This window comes from Hirundo rustica, chromosome 3 (assembly GCF_015227805.2).
Source record: "Hirundo rustica isolate bHirRus1 chromosome 3, bHirRus1.pri.v3, whole genome shotgun sequence".
In the NCBI taxonomy this organism is placed as follows: Eukaryota; Metazoa; Chordata; class Aves; order Passeriformes; family Hirundinidae; genus Hirundo; species Hirundo rustica.
Genome location: NC_053452.1, coordinates 70,109,404 through 70,130,503, shown reverse-complemented (window position 1 = coordinate 70,130,503; position 21,100 = coordinate 70,109,404). Strand labels below are relative to the sequence as shown.

The window sequence follows — 21,100 nt, the reverse complement described above, 5'->3', positions numbered from 1 at the left end:
CAGCTTCCATCTTACTGTGGTGTCTTTTAAAGTTATTCATGCCACCTTTAACAAATCTATAGCAAAAGAAAAAAAAAATTCCAGCCATCATTACTGCAGCTATTTATCTTGCTAATAACGGTAAAAATATCTCTGTTCATCTTAATAAAGAAGTTATTTAAATCAAATTGCTCTTGGAAAAATTAAAAAAAAAAAAAAAAAAAAATCAGGTTCAAAACTACCTATTCTGAACAGCAGGACTGCTGGGGGCAATAAGGCATGAAGCCAGTTATGCTTCTGGCTTACAGACAAAATTCAATGAAGTTAGACATGACACTGCTTAACATGTCTACAGCAAGAAACATTTAGACTTACAAATTTCCTTCACATATAAGTATGTTAAGCAAAAAGAGAAAAAGGAAAATTAAATTTTTTTTTTTTGTAAAACAGTTTACTTACAAAATACATATTACATAAAAAACACAGAACACACAAAGACTAAAATTTCTGGTTAAAAAAAAACCCTCTCATAGATCTATTAAAAAAAAAAAAACAAAAAAACAAACAAACAAACAAAAAAACCCAAAAACAACAACAAAAAAAACCCACTACTACGGATTTCCAGATGTTAGATGTGAATCAGTTGGTATTTAGGCTTGGTTTTCCCAGTAATGCCACTTCTTAGTATTCCAAAACTAAAACTTTTGTTACATGTATGATGAACCAAACCCTTCATGACCTGTCATATTTCAAATTTACAAAACAGTAAATAATCAGAAACTGGATAGAAAAGAATTGCACTCTTAAAATCCAAGTCCTAAAGGCACAAGATACTAACCACCAATTTCTTTCCTTCCAATACAGCACTAAATTACAGAGAAGACTTACAAAATCAATCCTGTGAATAGTTCACAGAAAAAAAATGAGAATCATTATACCCAAACAGGCACAAATTGCAATAATAGTTTACAAGGAAGAAAAAAAAAAAACACCCACAACAAATGTGTCCATATATTATGGAGTAATATTTAAGTCCTATGGAACCACATCTCACTTCATTGTCAAGATATTAATCAAGAAAAAATAGTGACTTCTTGCACTTGTATTTCTATTAAGCTTCCTGATGAAGCTAATTTTAAAAATATAAAGCATATGCACAACTCATTTGCATAACGTACACATACAGACCTATATGGCTACGTCAAAACAGAAATATTTGGAATTATTATATGTGAGACTAGAAAAAGAGCTGCAAAATTTTGTAGTGGCATTACTAAATATTATTCAGAATAGCCTGTACTCATTAATTTTCTCCTAGTGAGCTCCTGTCAGGTCATTTGATTAATAACAATTTTGGAAGTATCCTGGGTTCTAATTTAGATACAGCCAAGAATGCTTAAATTAATTTTTGATTACAAGTTTTCCTCTTTTCCCCAAAGGCTAAAATGTATTAATGCATAACATAGTATGGAACTTGAAATTGCTTTTTGAGACCTATGTTTTATCTGATGACATTTTTTCTCTCTGCATTAATCTAGTCTTCCTGTTAACAGTTTCTATGTATAGCGTGTAACACAAAAGCCCTATGATGGATTGCAACAAAAGCTCTTTATTATAGTCTTGACAGAGACAGATAACTAATCCAGCGTTAATTTAAAATCAAAACCTTAGTACCAGGACTAAAGGTACCTTTTTTGTGGTTTAAGTATATCTTATCATAACAGACTTTGAAAATTTTCTACAATTTCCCTTGAAAAGAAATATTCTGTACATTAACAGTTACCTTTGTTACACAGTCCTTTGCCAATCCAGGAAAAGCCTTACTACGAGCATTTGTGAATTTTAAACCGTCTCGCAAAATCTTCCAAATGCACGTAAAAACCAACGCCAATAAACTTCTGTTGCACGGCTACAACAACCTGCTCCCGAATGGACAATATTTTGTGGCAGCAAATTATAAATATTTCAAGAAGAGGTACCTGAACTTCCTGGCTGCCGAGCAAAGCAGCCGGGTAGCTACTGGGGGGCTGAGGTGTTTCGCCCTGGCTACGGCGCTGAACGGCCGCGTTCCCCATCGGCAGGGTCGGGAGCGCTTCCAGAGCTCCTCGCTCCGAGGGAGCCCCCGCGCTGGGGCTCTGCGGATCGCAGCCAACACCTCCCACGCTGCCCTTCCAAACAGGCTGGCTCTCGCACCCAGGCATTAGAATTCAACGCACAGTGTCCTGCCCTAACAACAGGGCTGTCCTTACAAAGGAAACACAGACACGCTCCCCCGCGCTGACCAAACCGCCCCTTTTCCCCAGGCACAAGCGGAGAACCCCCTGAAGGCAAAGTGATTAGGAATTATTCCTCTGGTGCCAAGCTACAACGGGTAAATATTACATTATGATGGGCCAAAAATGAAAGAAATGAGTTGCTGTACGTTGGTGAGGAAAGGAAGGAAGGGAAATACAAGAATCTTGGCATTGTGTTGATCTTACTGATGAAGCTGAGAAAGAAATTGCATATTGTTCAAAAAATAGATGATGTAGGGAATCTACAGGAGTAATTAGACCAATGTACAGAGGGCAGTGGCTAAGAAACACCACACAAGGCAGGAGCTACTTACACAGTTCCTGTATACTAATCCAGCAGCGATACACATGATATTAACTAGTACTCCCTTACTAAACAAAGTAACAGGTGTCAACAATGACTATTGGCAGCTTTTCGTGCCTCAAAACATTATTAGAGATTTGAAGAAGTGATGTTAGCACGGCAAGAGCCATGAAGGAGTCATGTATTTAGCATCAAAATCTTCCCTGCGCTTTATGCTATGACACCAAGTGCCAAAACACATTTTATGCTTAGATACCAAACCCACAAATGACAGATTATTGGGTTTGATTTTCTTTTTTCACAGTTTTAAAGAAAGAATTAAGATAACCAACTATCAAGCGGGATATAAAGATGTGTAATAATCATCTTATTACTACTAGCTGAGCTTCTTTGTAGATGGATTCCCCCTCTTGTGAACAATTAATTTCCTGAGAAGAGGATTTGTTGCAAAAATGTCAATACAGAGAAACATTTTTCCCTGTCTACTGCCATTTAACATAACATGTTTGAAGAGTCATGCTGCAGAAAAACGGTATTAACATCTACAGAGAAGTTTTTTACTTTTGAAGTGAAATGTTATTAAACATTCCACAGTCCAGAAACACTGATGATGATTTAATAATAATTTATATTATCATAATATATAAAATATAAAAATAAATCATGATTTTAAAATAATGATTTTAATAATGATTTATACTGTAGCAGGCTAGAAACAGATCATTACCTCCTTGACTCGGTGTAACAACAAAACTCCCCACTGAAGTGAGTTAAAGACTTGCTAAGTAAAGACTGGAGGACTCAAAGGCACCTGTTTTCTAGGCAGTGAAGTGCTGTTTGGGACAATAATTTTTCCATTCAAATATTGTCATTTTAAATAGGGTATTTCCAGTAATTTCTTGGGTAACCTCTTACAACCAACTACGTATCACACACAAAAATGTGTCAGTTCTCCCTCTTCCCTTCTTTGTTTGCCTATACTCTCAGATTACACACTTTATTTTTTATTTCTCATCATTTGTAACATTCAGGTATTTATAGATGTCACACCCTTTCTGTGCTAGCAATTCTACTAAGTTATAAATTTCTGTTCTTATTTAGCAGAAAAAAAGTTGAGTGGTCCAGATGAGGACCACAGAGGTGGATCAGAGGGCTGGAGCACCTCTCCTATGGAGACAGGCTGAGTTGGGGTTGCTCATTGTGGAGGAGAGACAGCTCAAGGGAGACCTTCTGGTACCTAAAGGGGACTACAAGAGAGCTGGAGAGGGACCTTTTACATGGGCACAGTGATAGGAGAAGGGAGAATGGCTCTAAACTGAAAGAGTTATAGTTAAATAGATATTTAATGTTTAGATTAGACATCAGGAAGAAATTCTTCACTGTGAGGGTGATGAGGCACTGGGAGAGGCTCCCTAGAGAAGCTGTGGATGCCCTGTTCCTGGAAGTGTTCAAGAGCAGGCTGGATGTAGCTCCAAGAAACATGGCCTAGGGGAAGGTGTGGAACTAGGTTATCTTTAGAGATCCTCTCCAGTACAAATAATCTTATGTTTTGTGAATACTTTTAATTATGATATAATTTGTTTCTATTGCCTACTCTAAATCTGCAACTGCATAAATTCAATCTTACATATTCTTTCTTCCCCCAGTTAAGTTTCTTCTTTGGATGTCCTTTGAAGGTTGAGGTCTGAGTTCCAGACTCTCAAACTCATGGTCTTTTAAGTAGCTATTCTAGAATGAAATTAGATCCTTTACAGGACAACACTTAGAACTTGCATTTGGAAGGTTTTTTTCTATTAGTCTGATTTACATGACTTCCTGTGAATAAACAAATTTTTACACAAAATCAAGGAAACTAGTTATGCCAATATTTATTAAGAAGAAATGTGAGCTATTTGCTCTTCTGTCATAACACCAATGAAGGATTACATAAAAGAATCAGCATACATTTAGCAAACTCATGTAGCAAGTAGGGATTACATGCATGAAGGTTTTTAAATGTGCTGCATTTTAATAAATTAATTTTAATATTCCATAGTTTCTGCAAGACATAATTTAAACATCTTAAAATATCTCATAAGGAAAAACTTATTTTCCAGATGAAATTATATTTCTTTGTAATTCTGTAAGCAGCATTTAAAGTCCTCATATTTACATAAGTATTTTCCCCTAAATTTAAATACTCAAGGTAATTATAGCCAGCATTTATTTTCACTGTCCATGTCTGAATTTGAGAAGTATTTTTGCCATTACATGAATAAGCATTGGTGAGAAAACTAATTTTTTGTGAAGATTAGAACAAATTGAAGCTAGTACTCTGAAGGCTTTCATGTCATGGTTGATTGTGAGCTTTAACTAAAGCTGTTCCCATAATTGGGATATCTGTAGAATGCCTTCCCTCTCTGGTTTCCTCTAGCTATTTACATGTAAACCAACACTGTCACCTTTCCATTGCTTGTAACATTTGCAAAGACATACATTTTAACAATATGTACAGGTGCTCAGCAACATTTCAAATATCTGTTCCCTATGAAGTTTCTCTTAAATTTGAAAAATATTGAGATAAAATAGGAATCAGACAAACAGACAAAGAATGACTGCATTCACCTCCTTTTCTTGACTCCAGGTTTGGACACTTGATTTTTAAAATTTTTAGGTTTGTTTTGCGCTACGCATCAAACAGTCATTATTTAAAGCTACCAGTTTAAATAACTGAAGGCACAAACATGAAAGAAGAACATTTTGAAATTCACACACCCTTGTACTTTAGGATTTGGGTTTGGAAATACAAAATCCATGCAAATGAAAACTACAGTCTGCAAACTGGAGATGCCATCTCAGTTTCAAGCAGAGAGAAACTAGTCCCATTTGGAAGCTTTTCGAGGGAATTTCACTGGGTCAGAAGAGTGTTTTCAGTTGTGCATTTGTTCACCTTACATCAGACTTCTTAATAGAGAGACAGTAAAGGTACTTCATGGCTTATGGCATCAACAGGATTAAGTCACTATGAGCAAAGAACCTGCAGGTATACATTTATCAAGGAAAAGAAGGTGTTCTCAGTCTGCAGGGAAAACATCCTCAGGCCCATTACATGTGACTATCATAGCACCTTCTGTGATAAGGGAAACACTGACAACACTGATCTCTGTTGGCTCCTTCAAGGGAATCGAGGGACCACATACAGGAAAAGAAGGTAAATCTGTTTATTTTTGATACAATACAGCAAAAAGATTAGCCCAGCCAGCCATGAGAAAGGGCAGCTCTGGTAAGGGAGTTAATAAAGTTAGCTCTTTCTCTCTTAACAAATATTTAGCAGAGAGCAGATAGTGAAAGAATAGGGATGTAGAAATGAGATTATCTTTAGCTGTCTCTACAGGGAGCTCTGAAAAGATAGCTCGGAATTATTAGACCTTGAACTAGTACATATAATTATCAAGTAATAAAGATGCCTCAAAGGTAGATAATGTAAGAATTCAATAAATTCAGTAATTCCTTTTGCAATTAAGATATGCTACCTGTAGAAATTCAGAGAATTTAGGACACAGTATTAGACCAGAACTATATGAAATGCTATTTATCAAATACTAGTGCTGTCATCTAAATACTGGTTTCAAGCATAGGAAAAGATAGGAAATGGAAATGTCTGTGAAGACACCAGCATAACCACTTCAGCTGCCTCTGAGGACAGCAGCTGGAAATCACCATAGCCAGCTCTTGCTGGAATTTCCACAAAATGCCCAGAAATAGCAAGTGCCTAAAAAGAGCCATCCATTTAATTAATTTTTTTCTCTTTTTTTAACCAAGGACATATGGAACAAACAGGAAAACAAAAAGGCCTCCATGTGCTTCAGGTTAACTCTATCTACTCTCTTTGAACACAGGCACCAAAGGTAGGAGGATTCTTGCTTCCTGAACAACAGCCTGATGTTTGAAGAACTCACTCAAGAAATGGAAAGACTGATTAAAGGATGGACACCAGATTAAGAGGAATTAATTCATGCCTCCCTCCCTTACTGCAGTAATCAAAAGCATTAAGCCACAGAGCATTTTTGTGTGAAGGCACTTGAAACCAAGCAAGCAAACAAGGAAGTCAAATCTTATCCTGACACTCGGGTATTAGCTGCAAGTGGAAGAACTTAGTTTCCATATCTCAATCCCAGAAAATAATTATGCACTTAAAACATGTATATATGTGAATATATTTATATATATTCATTAATTTAAAATTTTCAGAATAATTGAATAGAAAATTAGATATGTGTCCTTACAGTTTAATGCCTTGGTCACTTGAAAGGCATTTTTCCATTTTTTTCTCTAGTACTTAGCCCTTTCTCCCCCAAAAAGGGGAAGACATGTTTAAATCACTTATCTTGAGTGTTGTACCCATATTTTTTCAGTGTTCTTATATGGCATAACCAACCAAATGTTCTCAGTCAGAGACAGTAATGACCACTCTCAGATGAGATGAAATTGGTCATAGTCTAATCCCCAGCTCATCATTTCAAGCTTCTCCTGGGAATAACAGAGAATTCAGGAGGCCAACCACATACCTAGACAAATTAAGTACCTCTAAGCATGTGTGGGTGACATAAGTTAAACGTCTCAAATAGGCAGGGAGGAGCTTAATATATTTATAAACAAAGCATTAAGCAGTCTTGGAAAACAAAGAGATTTTACTATCTGTGATGTATATGTTTTGGGTAGGATATGTAATGCTTAAACCACAAATCTAATCCTAAAACAATGCTGTACAATCCTATTTATGAACTAAACGAATCAAGCTCCACCTTAAATCTAATCACAGCCTTGACCCTAACATTAAGTACAATTCACTCCCTAGATGACAAAAGACAATATGTCAGTTCCATTCTAGATTAATAATTAATATTAATTTTTTCCCATTTTAGGAGTGTTCTTCACTGACCACTTCCCTTGAAAAATTCTGTCTCTCCAACTGTACTTTTATGCTTTATTGTCTTTCCTGTTTTTACGTAAATACAACATATTTTAACTGAATTTAAGTTCATTAAAACAAGGAAACATACTTCTCTGAGGGAAGGACAAGTTGTGTAGTCAAGGAAGTTGAGAATACTTTGATTAAAATGTGAACTTTGTTTCACGTCAGGAAGTGTTCTTTGGATATTGATTCAGGTTATTTTATGAACTTACAGATGAGAAAACTGTCCTGGAGTCTAGAATTAGTACACTGAAACACCAGTCAGGAACCCACACAACCCGAAGACATCCCAGAAAAAGAAGGGACGTGGAATTTAACATGAGATTCAGCATAATGATGGGCTGCATGGCACAGAATACCTGAGTCACTTAGTGTTTGGGAAGAGGATGCATGCTTGGAGGTGTTTAAAAGACATGTAAATGTGGCACTTGAGGACATGGTTTAGCGATGGCCCTGGCAGTGTAAGGCTATTGATTGGACTCCATGATCTTTGAAACAAAATGATTCTATGATTCATAGAAAACGTCATGGGAATATTCATCCAACAAATTCAGTTTTTAATAAGAAAAATTAGCAAAATTAATTAAGAAAAATAGTATTTCTATGTAGTAAAATCCTGATCTCAATGATAGTACAGAATATTTTTATACCACTAAAATTCTTAGCAACAAATTTGAAATATTAAAACCCCCTTAAATTTCTATTTTCCCCAATAAATATTATAAATATAAAATTGTAAATAAAATCCTTGCCTTACCCTATGTAGCACAATGACAGATGCAATCAAATAATAATAGTCTGCTTGGTGATTCTTGGTTATTCTGCAAGATCTTTAATCAAAACCTTTATCAAAAGACCAGAAAATAGCCAAGTAGGAAACTAAAAAGCTTGCTTTAAAAAAATACTACCTTTGATGCAATCTGAAATAAATTAATGCTTCTGAATGCAACAAATAAAAGCTAAAGCAGCCCCCAAATGTCATTTATATTACTTGCAGATCAATGCTACAAGAGACATGGCTATGCACGTAATAGAGTAGATAATGAGTTCCTACTAATAGTCTGGAGAGGCTCTGCATCAGTAAACAGGAGAGAATACCACATTGGTGACAAAACTGAGGCTGATGTTTATTCACTAAGAGAACACAGTTTTATATTTATATACTGCTGCAATGAAAGGTCCCAAAGAAAAGATTTAAAAAAGAAAACCTAACTTGGATTGGCATAATACAATTTCTGCACATCGGAAAAACCACAGCAACTTTATCTGTTTTTATAATCCATAACCTCATTTTGGTGGTCTTCCCAAGGACCTAGATTCTCCTGTGGTGAAAAATACTACCAGAACTCACTGCTGAACCCAAACTAAAAAGGCTAACAAAATTACCAGCATTGGTAATTTATATTTAACTCACATGGCAACTCCTACATGCTGGGAGTTCTACAAGAACTCAGATGATCATTGCCATGTACATGTTTAGATGAACTAAGATTGATCTTGCACGGCAACTCCTACGTGCTTGGAGTTGTTCTATGAGTGTTGAGATGATCATTCCAATGTACATGAGCCAGGGGGAGGGAATGGCACACTAATCTAAGTATTAGGGCAACAAGAAAGGAGGTTTCAAAACTAATATCTTGATCGTACACTGAACCTACTTTCCTCTAAAGAACTATTCAGAAGGAAAACAACAAAAAAAAAACAACCCCCCCCAAACGAAACAAAACCTCATCCCCCCAAAAAAAACAACAGAAAGAAGACAACTCCTCTGTCTTACAATTTAAACCGCATCACAAGTCTAAAGCATCTTCTTCCAATACCCATTTTATATCAGGTGTCACTACAGGGATAATATTTTGCTAATATAAGGGAAAAGGAAGAAAAAAGTAACAAACAGTGACCTTGCACAAGATTTTACACTTATACCATTAAATTATCATTGTATAAATATTTGGACAACCTTGTCCACACATAAAAAGGATTTAAGTAATTGTCCAGCCCTTGTAGTCATACAGACACTCCTCATGAAGGCTGCAAGTTTACCTAGACATAATTATTCCCCACTACTGATATCACTCAAAAATATTACTGCCTATTAAAGAAAGAGTAGCATCTTGTCACCTAATTAAACAAAATAATCAAATGATTATGCAACATTTGGAGCAAAACTGTTGAGGATGAGGAGAGCCTTTTTCCTTGTAGACCTAGTCAATATAACAATAGTAACAGTTAAATTGGGAAAAAAAAAAAAAAAAAAAAAAGGTTTTGGAACAGGCTTTTCTCAATACAAGAGTAGATAATTTCAATGTGAAGGTGCTTTGCTAAGAATGCTTCATTTAAATAGTTTTCAATTACCATAGTGTTTTTCTAATAGCCAATATTGAATGAGCAGAAAAAAGTCCCCACACTTCTCAGAAGCCTGCAAGAGACTGATATTTTTTGTCTTCAAGGGGCCTCAGTTTCTTCACTGCTACTTCCAACCTTCTTGAAGGTCACCTGTTTTTCTAAAAATAACTGAAGATGAGAACATCAGTTCTAAAAAAAATCTCCTTTCAGCTTCTGGTCAGGATCACTGAAATAGTACTGAATATGTGATGGTGGGCACCCCTGGACATCAGGCGTGAAGCCTGCTGAAATGGCTCCACAGGGTGAGTTCCTCGGCATGAAAGCACACTTATCCAGAGACTCCACCTTCACTTCAGGAAGCCCTGACATTTTCTCCAAGACAAAGTCACTCCACTCTGCACTTCTGTGCAAAAAATCCACAAGGAGCTCTGCCAGAACTTCTCAAGGAAGAATTGCCTAGGGACAGCTGGCAGAATTTCTTGCTGGTTTAAGTCACTTTGGAGAGACCCCAACTTGACAGCTCAAGTCTTTAAGCAGCCGTGCTCAACAGAGCACATTTTGAATCCCTGTTTGCTTTCCTAACCCCTCCCGACTTTCTGAGGGGAAAAGAGGCAGCAACAAAGGCAACTTCTGCCACTCCTCCCTTCAGCCTGCTACCCTGCAGAGGCCACTCAACAAGATCTGCCTCTGTGTTGAACACATCCATGCTCAGGGGACTGAAAACTGCAAGGACCCACAATGAGCAAATCATGAGTGCTCCTGTGAGAGCTTTAAAATACTTGAAGAATCATAGACGTGAGTTAAAGCAGGGAAAGTTTCAGGTCATCTACAGCCCATTCTTCCACTACAAGGGAGGATCAATCGTGCTCAAGCTATTACTGGCAAATGTTCAGTTAACCCATCCTTAGAAACCTCCCCAGGTGTCTTAAAAAGTCCGGCAAACTTTCCCAAAGAAAGCTGTTGCAACATTTCACAAAATCTACAGGTCATCTGCATACTTGAGAACAAGTATATTTCATTATACCTGTGAATAAATATTATTGCCCTAAATAAAAAATACTGTGGAAACACAGGAGAAAAGATGGATGTGTGGTGGGGGGCGAGGGGAGAGTTATCGCAACAAAAATAGTTCATCTAAGGAAATTACCTAATCCCTAAAAAATGTGCCGTGGTTTTGTGCCTGATTCAAAGCTTCAATCACACAAGCTGTGGCAAATTTATCTTAAGCTGTCAGTGGTGTCTGCTGATGTACTGAGCTGACAGTAAATGTCTACGACCTGTGAGGCAAATTCCAATTGTTACAAATATTGTACACACAGAAATCAAATTCTTCACTGTTAATGCTACTGGATTATTCACTTACATTTTCTTAATGAAAAGAAGAAGTTAACATTATATTCAGTATTCAACAAGTTTGAAATTATCATCTCTGGTTTGGTATGTACTATGTGTTAAGAAAGCCTGATACTTCTTTTAGTATTATGAGACACTCTTTAGAGATGCTATCCAAATTAAACATGAAGTTACTGCTTACTCCTCTGTACTACAGATTAACTCACGTGTTAATGGAAGTATGTATAAAATAAGACAATTAGAAAGTGACAATACAAAAATATAAAGGAAACAGGGGGACTTTATCATAGAGCTAGGGAGTGCTGGCTGAATTTCAAATGAAGAACTTAGTGGGTGGGGGAGGGAACACAGAGTACTTATGTTATTCTCATTATTTAAACTACAAGCTTCCTAGAGCTTGTTCACTGAAAAGAGGATGGTTAATCTTAAGTATTCAGTAAATTCCACAGATCAGCTGAAAAGTCTTCTGAGGCATGGATTAAAGAACTTTCACAAGGCATCCCTAGTTCATGCATGGGCTAACTGCTTCAAAACACCATGTGCTAAGTCTGTATAGGTAGAGACCACACTCTACAAATCCTTCTAGGATAATTCTAAAGTGTTCAGGGTGTTAAAATTGGATAATATTAATCCAAAGAAGGTCTAATTATTTGAGCAGGTTCTCCTAGTAGAGCACACAGAACAAAGGGTAAAGAAGCAATGTTGAAAATGGGGAAGGTTCTCTTTTTGTGCTTATTATTATTTTTACTGCAGTATCATGTTGAGATGCTATTTAGTGCTAGATGGGGAATTACACAACTCCTGCCCTGAAAATCTCATTTAGTTTTAGAGGTCAAATCTCAAATAACTGTGGAATCCTGACCTACTGGCACTGGACACAGTACTAGAGATCGGAAGGAAGAAATGCTTATTATGCGACTTGATTGTTTTTTGGAGGGTTTTTTTTCCTAATTAAGGTAAAATTTAAACATTTTAACATTTAAAACAAAAATGTCCTGTCAAGTATATTATTCTAATGTTACTATTCTGGCTGATCTGTGCAGCTATTTTTTCCATTTTACTATTCTGGGCTCTCAACAGAAGAGCTGGAAAAAGTACACATTTGCATATTTCTACATTACCAGGGTTTCTACATTAACAGCATGCACTATACAACTCACACTTCCAGCGCATAACACTGAAGACATATAATCTTGTATTTCTTGCCATTTTTTTCTTTTCTTTTATTTTATATACAATTACATTTTAAACTGTGTTTTAAATGCTTAATTTTATCAAATTATTAATGACTGCGTTTCAATATTTATGGATGCATTAATAATTCAGAATACATTATTTATATTTTCAGCATTAGAACAGGAATTGAAAACTCAATGGACCATTTTACATCAATTTCTTGTCCTAAATAAAAACATTAATATACCAGGCATATCGGAAACTTTGTGAAAGGAAGCCTGGGAACAAAAAATATACAAACAGTGATAACAGAATTATGTAATAGAGAGTTTGAAGTCAAATCTAAGCAACAAACTAGCATTTCAGTGACTAGCAAACAAGCTGGATTGAAATTTTAGACAGGACCTAAAGGTTTTGCTGCATATTGCTACCTGCCAACCATGATAGTGACACCAATTACAACAGAAGCATCACTTGCTAACAGACATCAGAGGTGTAGCAATGGCAGAGCATTCAACTGCATTAAACAATTATGTAGATGGAAAAAAAAAATTTTTTAGGTCTGCAGATCAGCGGTTGTTTCATGGTTAGCACGACAAAACAAGCAACCACTGGCACGTGACCTCACCAGTGCTGAATACAGGCAGCCAACCACTGCCCTGGTCCTGCCAGCCACACTATTTCTAATACAGGCCAGAGTGGTCATCTGGGCAGAGCTGGCTCATGTTCAGCTCCTGCTGACCAGCACCCCTAGGTCCTCTTCCACTGGGCAGCTTTCCAGCCGCTCTGCCCCAGCCTGTGGTGCTGTGACCCAAGGGCAGGAGTCAGCACTTCACCTTGTGGAACCTTGTACAATTGACCTCAGCCTCTATATCCAGTTTGTCCAGATCCTACTGTAGAGCCTTCCTGCCCTCCAGCAAATCAACACTCATGCCCAAGTTGGGGTCATTTTCAAACTGACTTGAGAGGGCCTTGTCCAGATCTTCAATAAAAACATTGAACAGAACTAGCCTCAGTAGCGACTCCTGGGAACAGAAAGGTTATTTCCTGAAGTAACACTTTCAGAAAGTGAAAGTTATGTAAAACTGAGGACGGCTGTCAAAAAGCCAGAAGGGGCTCCTAAAACAATTGAAATGTTCTAGGCAGAAGCAGAGACTACTGAAGGATATCATATCAGAAGTGCAATGCCAGAGAACACACTTAATAAAGCAAATGCTGGTACACAGTAAAGTGTAAACTGCTGAAATAACAACTAAAACATTGACTAAATCATTAAATCAATAAGCAGAGGTCTAAAAGTGAAAGTAACTTTGGAACAAACTATGGTACAAACACAAAAATTCACATATCTCCCAGGCACCGTGGCATCCGTGCAAGGGTTCTATTGAAATACAGGATGGAACAGCCAACTTGAAACAACTTCTTTGGTACCTAAACACTGGAGCTGACAAACGCAGGGCCAAGCTTGAGCAACAAGGAATTTCTGGGGAGTACATTTAGGTAAGATGAGATTTAATAATAGAATGTATCATAAAGAACAGAATTAGCGAACACTTCACTAAATACAATCCATCAGTGAGGAGCCAATACAGCTTCTGTAAATGCAAGGCTCACTAGAGCTGACGTTCTTTGCAGGGGTTACACTCATGCACAAGGATGACGTGGCTCATGCAGCCTATTCACTTTTTAAAAAAGGCTGTAAACAAAATTCCTCACAAAAGGTTTTTCAGCAAAGTAAGCTGCTGAGACATAAAGCAAAGGTAGTGGAAAAAGAACTGATTAAAACAGAGGGATCAGAAGACCAGAGTTCAGACTCGGCTCTCACGATGGAGGAAAGTCACTTGCAAAGGGGGGGCTGTACTGGGAACTGTTCTGTTTAACACATTCATAAATAACATTGCAAAGGAGAAGGAGAAAGGGATGGAAGTTCTTCAGAGAGAAAATCTACTGATGGTATCTACTACAAAGTGTAGGAGCGCCTTAAAGACCACCAAAAATGCTTATCAGTCTGAGGCACCAGGCAATAAAACAATGGTGAAATACAATTTAGATTTATGTAAAATGATACATGTATGGAAAACTAATCCTGGCTTCATATATAAAACAAGAAGCTCTAAGTAGTAACATTAAGGAGCAGAAGAGATAATTCCATGAAAGCATCAGTTTGGTGCTTGGCCATACAAAAAAATCAAATTAGAAAACTCAAGAAGCATTCAAAAATTAGGGAATATTAAGAGAGAAAAAGAGTATCAAACAGAAAAAAAAAAAATCTATATAATCCTCTAAAATTACTCTTGTTCCATACTTTAAATATTGCATGAAGCTTCTGCCTGCTCCTCTCAATAGAGAGTGGAAAAGGTTCCAAGAGGGCAAGAAGGAGCTATGGTATGAACTCTCTCCATACCTGGAAAGATCAAATGCATGGAATGCTTCTGTGTGCAAAACATGTGAGTTTGAAGCTACTATAACAGAGACATTCACACACTTTAGTGGAAACATCTTACATAAAGATTAGGCATTAATGTTTTCTTCCAAAACAGCAAACTAACAGATGGATAGCACAAAACAGTAAGAGAAGCCAGGTTCAAAGCAAATACAGCTGGACTTCAAACAACAAGCAGCAGCACCACGCACTTTGTGCAGGGGACACTGAATGCAAGTTCCTGTGACAAAGTCAAGGGAAGAACAGACAAGCAGCTATGAGAGTTCACTGCAGGTTCCTAAACAGACTAATTACCAAGAGTTTACAAAACCTTCAAGATGAAAATACTCAGAAGCTGAAAGAATGTTAGGAAGTATCATATGGGCTAATCCTATTCTTACTCTTCTCCAAGCATCTGCTAGTGGTGACCGTTGGAGTACGAATACTGAGCAAGATAGATTGGTGCAGAATTCATTTTCTGGTTAGATATTTGGAGGCTATTTTCCTCAAAACGAACACAAAATCACATTACAAGGGCTGAAGTAAGGGAGTACAATCATAGCTAATAATTTTGCAGTAGCTTAAGCATTTAAAAGATAAGCACTCAAATTGCATTCCGCTGTCTTTGAACTCGTGCTCAGGTGGAAGTTCCTTCCCTAAAAGTTCAAACTCTTCTTGCAACTTAGTCATTGAACCTATGAAAGCTAGGTATGATTACTCCTACAGTAATTAGTTTCTGTCTAATCCTTTACTAGAACCAATATTTTCTCTGAATTTTAGGTCTTTTCCTTTGTTTCTTGCTCTGTGTTGCCCAGTCAGCAACATACAGCCAGACTTCGGCAAGAAAGTCCAATATGGCCAATTCTGTCATGTGATTCTTCTTTAAGCAAGTTCCAGCTGGTATCTACTCCAGGGCACTAAAACTTTAATGGAAAAAAACAAAACTATTGTTTATCTTAAGTAACTCTTCTTCCTCCAGTGTTTACCCCCTGGTGTACTTAACATAGAGGGATGTGTCACAACTCCTTTAAACTTGTGTACATCAAATAAATCAAAATCCTACTCCTTAGCTGCATGTATTACATTCATATAATCAAAAATATATAATAATATATATAACAATAACACTATAATAAATAATAAGATATTATAATATATAATTTCAGAATAGAAAATTTTACAATAGATCTTTCCACTGTTTTGTAAAATGGCACTCTTTTATTTCTAGCTATTTCAGGAATACTTCATCTGATACAGACTAATGACAAATTTGCCTTTTACAGAATTCAGATTAATTTTTGCTTGGCAATTATTGTCTAGGTCAGCCAGGGTTTTTCATGCACTCTTCTATGGATAAGCGTAAAAATGCTTCTTTTGACATTTGCACTTTCTCTTACATTTCACCCTAATCAATTCAGTCTTCAATCTTTCACCATTTAATGAGGCTTTTCAATTTCTCATCTACAAGTGAGAACATCAACAGCTTCACACTTTCTGTCTGCTGATTAAGACTGGTATCTCCAAGAGGCTTACAACAGCAGACAAGAAAATAATACAGAAAAATAGAGGCACAAATTTTAGCATTACTACTGCTGGTACCTGTTTAGGTAGGTATTTGACAAGAAGTTACAAGAAGAGTTTTGATGGATGATAATGAAACAATTTTACAGATTAATGAATATCATTAACAGCAATGTGACAAGCAGCACAGTTCTATATGACTGTGCATGCAAATTGCACCTGGAAAGTTCTCTTTACACATGCACTGCTCATACTGTAATATACTGTGCACTGAAAACCTTTTAAAAGTTTGGGGGTTTTTTCCTTTGGTTGTATTTCTTTTCCATTAAAGATACACTCATTAGGAATCAAAGATAGGGCTGCTTTCAGAATGTTTACATGAATTTTTTATGTAACTGAAAAATGGAATATTATATTCTCTGTGTACAGAACTATCAAAAATAACAAATGTGCCTCACTGAATTAACTGCATCAGTTTTTAACTGCTCTTCTTAGAGTGTATCCAAGGGTCATACAAAATAAAAAGACATGCACTAAAGGACATAGCACAAGAAAATAGATGGCTGGTTGTAGAGATTGAACTCACAGGCTCCAGCAGATACCTTAATTGTCTAGACACTGTGTGTACAGCTTTAAGTATAGAAAAATAGTATTCACAGCGCTCAGTAACCTGAGCAGAGGAAATACCTTCAACTCCCAAAATGAAATGTGCAAAAAAAATGTTTCTGAAATTGCACCTCTTTTATCTTTTTAGATACCCAAGCTACACTAGAAGAAAGCACCTCCAAGTACGTTAAACATTTTCAACGTTTAGTTTTTTCAGGCACATTGCCTGTGTTCAGACAATTGGATTATTTTACGCTATTGCCTGTATCTCACATAACATCTAAGCACCGATGCACTATCAGGAAACAAGGAGTCACTGATCAGAAATCCCCCATCTACTCAGATCCATCCTTCCAGGAGATCCTCCTTTCTAGGAGAATGCCTTAAGCACCTGGATAAAAGTATTGTTTCTGAAACCTGGCAAAGAAAAAAGAGCTGTGGTTTGGGCTTAGCACCCTACTGTCTCCTTGCATCAAATGTGCTCACTTAATTCCTTCTGGTTTATATTTCTGGAAGAATGAAGTAGCCCAAATGTCCAGCCATGATTTCTAAACAGCCTTTGCTGGAAGCTGGACACCTAAGAATGATGATAGCTCTATCTCCAGATCTGGAATACTGGAATAGGCACAGTTTTCAAAGATAATGGAAGTTTTTACTATAAACTTTTAGACACTAGTGGCAGCTAATTAGATTTTTCAGTTGTTCAGATCACCCTCTTGACTTCAGAAATCTGACTCCCACACAAAGTCAAAGCTGGGAAGGTATTTCAGAGTAGAATAGCTGTGTGGAATACATGCCTTCCCTGTTCTTACTCTTACCCAGCTCCATAGACAGAGTATGAGATTTTTTTTCCCTCCATTTTGGCTTAGCTCTGCACAGCACTAAAGCAGCACTTCACATATCTGTTTTTTCTGGAAATTCGCCCTTTGGTTCTGTTAATTTAATTAAGTTAGATATTTTACACATATTTTTCCTAACATTAGTGATTTTTTTCCCCTAACATTAATGTTCTTTACATTAACAACCAGAAAATTAATGCGCTGTGTGGAAAGATATTTTCTAGTCCAGAAAAAATTTCCAGTCTAAAACATAAATGTATCACATCAAAAAGCATCCGTCATTTGTCATGATAATTAATTTTATGTGTAATGCAGTGATGATAGGAAATGTCAATAATAATTTCTTTAGCACTATATTTTCTTAAATATTTTTTAACATATGATGAACATAAAGATTATTACATACTCATGCTCAGTCTCTAAAATGTTAAAGTTCCATTTATTTTTAACAAACTTACTCTCTAATCTCTCCTGCCCTAATCTCCACAGCAAGGCATATCTCAACAAAATCGTACACTTTCAATACTTCTGACAATTTCTGTGATTACTTCTACCTGAAGTCAAGGTTGTATATATGCTCTATGTAGAATTGTATAAAAAGAGATTTCTACCACCTCTCTCTCCCCACAAAGAGAAACGTATGGAGCTTACTATCACAGGCAAAAGCAACTTTTCATCATAAATTAATCTTTAAAGCTTAGGAAAACAAAACAATGCAGGATAATAAAAGCTGTACTGTTACAACTCCAATTCTACAATGCAGAATATATATACTCATAGAAATGCAAGTGTACACACAGACACACACAAAAGAAAAACCAGCTGAAAGACAGACTGCTTGTCACAACATAGGGATATGCTTGTGAATTGAAACCATTAATATACATGTTTTAGAATATTTTGGTCAGTTTTCTGCCACTCACACTTTTCCAGAATTCTAGAGCTTTGTATACACTTGAATTATAAAAAAACCAACCAAACAAGACCACACACCCAAAACAAGCAACCCTAAACTATTATTCACTTTACTTCCCAAAGTTCAGTTCTGTTAGTGTTTAGGGTTTTTTACAGGTAAGTGCCAACACACATCGCAGGTAGGAAGTAAAAACAGCTTTTATCATTCACTTTTATCACTCCATCTATTAGCACCATTTCTCAGTGGTAGTACTAGATTTGAAACAAGAAACCAAACAAACCACCAACAAAGTGTAGATCAAGGCATGGAGAAAATATTTTTGATTTGTGACTTGTGCAGGCATACCCTGTGAAAATAAATCTGCCCTAATCCTCTTGCCTGAAAGAATCTGAAAGTTCTTTCCAAGCAGTTTAAAAATGTAGTCTCTTTAGTAACTTTAAACTGCATTAGCAGAGAAAGCAGCGCTGTGCAATGAACATCTCAACCAATCTGTCATCAGTATTCTCTGTATATCCACAAGATTAATGAAAAAGGAATAAAAGTTTGCATCTGATAAGCCGTTTCCACAGATAAAGCTAACTTTTGTCTAGGAAGCTACCCCTTTCACAAACATGCCAGGAGCTTTCTGCAGAGCAACTTTCCAAATAGTTCTGGCAAAGAAACACCAGCTGACTCTGAGGAGCAAAAACAATGGACATTATGAAGATGACCTCTCCCAGAAGCAAGACCCAAGGGACACAGTTTGCCAAAGAACTTTTTTGTTCTTAAGGCCTAAACTTATTTCAAGGCTACAGAAGTGACATTTGGTCATATGTCTGAACAACTGAGAACACAGGATGATCTCATGTCTAACACAAGAAGTGTTACCTTTATCACAATAAAATATCTTAAATCAGATTAATTTATCTTTATTTAAGACAAGCTCAGAATATTTAACCAAATAATTCCAACAACCCTGGGCAACACATGTATTTGGAAAGAGTTTTGCAGAAATTCTGGACTCAATCACATACTTCTCACTATCAACTAATAATAGAATTGTTACAGTATTTTATAATATCAAGACCAGAATACATAGTGAACTAGCAATGACAATGATTTTTTCCAGCACAAATAATGTATCTCTCTCTTGATATTTCATGGCACTCTTCAATCTGACTCCAGTGGAAGGAGTACTTTCAAGAACAGGGACCCATAATTAATGGTACATGTACCTTACATTACCTTCTTGAGTACAGTCCCTGATTGTACTTAACCCAACACAGAGCTGAAGATCTAGATTGTGGTTTCCATTGCCAGTGGTCTGCTTAACATCAAAAAACTCCAACCAACACTACAACCAAACAGCTCAGGAAACTGTGTCTTAAAATGTGGATTCTGAACACTGATATAGAAAGATCATCACCTACCTTAATTAGTTGACTACAGACAGGCACACCAACAGAAGATGGTTCACAGTTAAAAGGGCCATTTTACCCTTTCTTTGGGTGATGTTACCACGATAAAAAATGATTACAATCCAAGCCTAAAGAAACAAGTTGCAATTACATAATTTTAAAAGAAAAAGATTAGAATTTGTGAAACAAACAAACAAAAAACCCGTACCATTTTTAAGCCTTCCTGAAATGAATAGACTTAAGAAAAGTAGTATTTCCTTCGATCTTAAAGTTGTTCCCATCAGTAGAAGGCAACAGCATCAGTCACACTCCACTCACTCTCTTCTGTTGCTGATACTCATGCTTGTCTAATTCTTTTTTAATACAGTAGTATTTACCAGCGTAACTTGAAGGGTAGGTTAATGGACCGCATTACAATCTAGGTGCCAATTCCGCTAAACAAAATTTTTAAAACAGGCACAGGCACCAGGACTGTAGTCATAAATATGCACAGAATTCTTAGTGTGATTATTGTTATCATGCTAAGCAGCCAGAGTAAAAACAAGTAATATAGTTACACTGTATTTTCTGTAAAAGCCAAGGAAATATACAAGGGTTTTGTTAAAAAATAAAGGTTCAAATGTCACAGTTAAATTAGCAGATATAAACCAGCTTTTAAAATCGCTACTTTAAGGAAAAATCAATTTAAATGATAAGCTTGCCATAGCACATACTACACAAATAATGAAAGAGAGAAGGCTGTGTGTCTTTTATGTTAAAGTTATTATGTAATGCACTTACTCAATATTGCAATATAGTCCTTAAACTGGTTTAGATTGAGGCTATCAGCTCAATTCTATTAACATAATGTCATTATAAAAATCAGAAAAGAAAAATCTATAATGTACATATTTTTAAGACCCACTCTATGAAATAATATACACTTACCATGTCACCCAAAAATATGAAATATGCATTCCAGAGAATAAATGCTGAAGTTTGCTTTTGGCACCT

At 36.4% G+C, this 21,100-nt stretch overlaps 1 protein-coding gene across 6 annotated transcripts in view; it reads right to left on the bottom strand.

Annotated features, from left to right (window-relative positions):
* The window catches only part of WASF1 (WASP family member 1), an 87,759-nt gene that overhangs the window by 36,039 nt on the left and 30,620 nt on the right, over window positions 1-21,100 (bottom strand). Inside the window, exon 1 of one of the 6 annotated variants that reach the window (XM_040060545.2) lies at window positions 20,120-20,138. The exons of 4 other annotated variants lie outside the window; for them this stretch is intronic. The gene's annotated coding sequence lies outside the window, so the exon portion shown is untranslated. Of the gene's footprint in view, window positions 1-1,958; window positions 2,076-20,119; window positions 20,139-21,100 lie in introns of those variants that run through there. One more of the 6 variants, XM_040060544.2, reaches the window with a different exon arrangement.